This window comes from Asparagus officinalis, chromosome 3 (genome assembly GCF_001876935.1).
Source record: "Asparagus officinalis chromosome 3, Aspof.V1, whole genome shotgun sequence".
Lineage (NCBI taxonomy): Eukaryota > Viridiplantae > Streptophyta > Magnoliopsida > Asparagales > Asparagaceae > Asparagus > Asparagus officinalis.
The window spans coordinates 111801613-111805770 of NC_033796.1; the positions used below are offsets into that span (position 1 = coordinate 111801613).

The 4158-nt window shown below is 45.7% G+C and overlaps 1 pseudogene; it reads right to left on the minus strand.

Annotated features, from left to right (window-relative positions):
- The window catches only part of LOC109835767, a 2243-nt pseudogene extending 1501 nt beyond the window's left edge, over positions 1-742 (minus strand).

Below are 4158 nucleotides of genomic sequence, written 5' to 3' on the forward strand. Positions count from 1 at the left end.
TTCCTCCTCCTGAACCTGACCCCGGCCTCCCTGAGCTCGCTGACGCAGTGGACCAGCTGCTGCCGTCGCTTGTCGACGGCGCCGCGCCGGCCGTGGGACCACCGCCTGATCCGTGGGCGCGGCGGCGTGGGCGCTGGGGCCCGGTCCGCAGCAGGCTCTGGCGGAAGACGTGGAGGCAGTGCAGCCCGGACGACAACGGGTCGAAGGGGGCGCCCGAGCGGGCGGAGGATTCGATCTTGCTGCGGTCGTTGTCCCGGAGGGGCTCGTCCGTCGGCACGAGGGGGTCGAAGAACTGGAGGGCGAGCGCGGCGACGAGGCCGGACTGGTCGGGCTTGCCGATCTGGAGGGCCAGCAGCCGGTCGAGCACGAACAGGGGCACCTGGTTCTCGAGCATGATCACTGTCGCGCTGGACCGCGTGCATCGTGCCCGCGCCGCGAACACGCGGGCCTTTTGGGGACTTGGAGAGGCCTGCTTCCACTGTTTCCTTGAGCTTGAGGGTGATTAGGTACCAACTTAGGAGCTCTTTGTTGAAGACGGCGACCATTTCGGGGAAGTAAGCGATGAAATTAGTAAGACAAGAATGCTGAGCGGAATATGGATCGAGGAGCCAGCCTAAAATTGGCAGGGACGGACAATGACGTCTACCGAGTGATCATTAAGAAAGGGAATGTGAGTGGAGCCCTTGTTCTCTCTTTTGCTTTAATTTGAAGAATGGATCCAGATCGCCAGGATTATCCGCTAGGAAAAAGGTGCTGCTTGAAGGCCAATAATATCTTCACGCCACCTTTTTATTTTATTTTTTCAATTTTTGAACCAAAGAGTTAAGGGAAAATTACTTCTAGCCCCCACAATAACAGCAAGCATCCCCCCCCAAAAAAAAAAAAAAAAAAAAAAAACACACACACAATTCCTTTCAACCCCAAAGCTCGATCCCACGTGGCACGGTGTTAAAAAAATCCTCATTGATTTAACCGCCTCCCACTTCTCAAAACCATTCCTCGTCGAGCGTGCCAGGCTCTTTTCTATCCAAGCGAACCGACTATCACCAATTCGAAACCCTAACCCTAAATCAACCCATCTCAGAGCGGAATCCAACCTATTCTCTTGTAATCTTGTCATCTTACACTCTGATCGGAATCATGGCCGACAAGTAATATCCCAAAGTGGTCGCCCAACTAGATATCATCAAAGACAACGACGCGACACAATACGTCGTCGAAAGAAGGCCTTCGAGCACATAGTCGACTGAAGCTGGCACATCAATTGCTGACGTTCTAGAGGACATATCAACTAGTCATCCTCCTCCCACAAGTCCAGTACAACCCACAAACCTAGTCCAACACACTAATTAATGTAGAGGGCAGCACCGACGACGCCTCGAGAGCGCTCCTAGATCTAAAGAGATGAACGAATATGAGCGATTTGGAAGAGAAGCATTTGACAACAAAAAAGACACGAGTTTACTGCATAATTTAGTTGTTTATGATGTTGGATGTTGTGTTAATTGTGAAGGCTACAGTTAACTTGTGAAGGTTAGCTTTTAGTTGTCAAGAACATTCATTAATTGTTAAGGTTCTGCGTTAGTTGTTAAGGTTATGAATCTGTTGTGAATGTTACTGTTAATTTTGGCTTGTTAGTTATTAAGGTTATTGTTAACGGGTGGCATGTTAGTTGTTAAAGTTACTATTAACGTGTGGCATGATATATCCTTGGTTTTTCCTCTAACAAAAGAAGAAAATATGTAGAAAAACCAAAATTCCTATCTCTAGCCTAACTTCCTAATTAGAATAGGATTCAAACTCCTAATCATGATGAGACTCAACCTCCTAATCATAATAGATCTCTAACCTTATCTAATTCTGACGAAGTTATACAAAGAATTAAAGATACAATCCTAACAATCTCCACATTGGATTTGATTCCCAAACTCCATTGAAGATATATCATCGTCGTCTTGAAACTTTGCATGTCCCGCTAGAGTTTTCTATTTCTTTCACACTTCAAATCGAAGCACCTACACTTCAACTGGATGCCCCTATGACTCTCACTTTTATTTGTCTCGTTGTGGTGCCTCCATCTCTCTTGTACACACCAAGAGATCTTTGCCACCTCTGACATTAGAAGCAAATCAACCATGTTTCTCCTCTCAAACTGAACTTGACAGTAGCCTTCCCCCACTTGTTGTCCTCGTACTCCACCTACATCGCTCATCTAGAATCATATCGGTGCACCTCTCCTACTCCACACTATGAGTTAGATGCCTCCATCTCATCCATCACTTGGCTTGAACCAAATATGAGTGTTCATCGTCTTCAAGTCCAATTCCACCATCTCCATCAGCATGTGTGTTATTCAGTCATGCCTGCTTGCAAGCTCCACCTAATTTGGCACTATCCTCCTTGAGTCTACACACCAACCAACTCATGCTCCTGCGACGAGTTTGAATAATTATATGCTGATAACTTTGCTGCTAGAATCACATCTAATTCTCTACACCAGCTTCATCCGTCGCATATTTGTTTGCCCTATCTACCATCAGATCTGTCTCATTACCATCATCAGAACTTATCAGTATTTTTGACTAATCTTGTAGGCGTCAAAAAATGCTGAAAGATATCCAAGCGCAGCTCAAAAGGAGATTATCGAAAAAAAAAGACAGACTTTACTGTCTCGCACGCGAGACAGTCTTTACTGTCTCGCCCGCGAGACAGTCTTTACTGTCTCGCAGAGCGAGACAGTTCTCGAAGGCTCAGAAACTGTTTTATAAACCGCCGACACGTGGCATTTTTTAGGGAGGAGAGAGAGATCAGATCCAGCCTAGATCAGAGCAAACCCAGAGGCTGAGCATACAGAGCAGAGTTCTTGAGCTTCAGGCAATTCCTTGAGATTCTAGCTTTGACTTGATCTTAAGAAGAACGACTATCTTACTTTGATAAGATATCGTTTCAAATTCTCACTTCGATAAACGAAGGAAGAATCACTTAACCCCTCACGATTCAATCAGAATCTGTGATTTGGTGGTCCACGAGTTAAAGCGCTCCCGGCACAGGCAAAGATCCCACGCAAGCAGCGATCCAAACAACGATCCTGCGTTTGTTTCTAAAAAGTTATAATTTTTATTTTGTTGTGTAAAAGAAGTCTTATAAAAAGGCTATTTCTTTTGAATTTGTTGTAATCGATTGAAGATATAATGAATTCCACAACGAGAGCAACTTTTACTGAAAACAAACTGGCGACCACAGTGGGAGCCAACGGTTTCGCTGCCGAGACCGTCGTGTCGCAGCCAATCAAGATACCGATTGAATCCACGGTCGAGTACGAATTTGACCAAGCGAAATTTGAGGAATATCTGTCAGCCTAAGTCTTCCTCGCCTCACAAATGCAGGAAAATTTCATCTTCTAAGAAGGTTTTTAAGTTTTCGACTCCGTCGAACATTACAAATGAAGACTCTTGCCTCATTGTTGCTGAGAATTCTACTCGTAACATCTCTGCTCATGATGACTCTTATCTAGTTAAAGAGTCATCGAATCAAAGCTCATTGGCACTGACGAAGAGGGCTCGTCAGAGACAACGTCAGCGCCGCGCTCGCCAAATAGCTAAGGCCTTGGAACAAACCGACGGGGTTCGTTATCACGCGGACCTAGAGTCGAGGAGGCATCGAGTGGTTCAGTTGTCTCAATGACCAATAACTCATACCTCTGCTAAATTAACGACGGATGAATGGACTTTCGTTAAAAGGGCGCGCTCGACCTTCAAAGAACGTATACAAAAGCGTCGTGCAAACGCTGCTCATGCCCGTGCTCTCTTACAACAAAGACAAGCAAGAAACAAGGAGATGGTGGCCAAAGAACCACCAAAACTCTGCAAAGTTTGGATTCCAAAGTCCGGAGTTGTGCAAAATCAGCATTCGGAGCCCGTTAAGACTCCACACCCGCAAGGGGATAGTTCCAAACGTGTGACTCCTGAAATAACCTTGGATCGCTCAAAGGCAACAATAATTTGTTCTGAGAATGCCAACAAGGTTTTACACCCCTAGAAGAAGACGTGTTCGCCAAAAGACATCGTTATGCCTGGGAGGTCATACCAACAGACGATAGGATTTTCCGGCAATCATACCGATGAATCATACTATCAAATTGTGGGTTTGAATAGATTT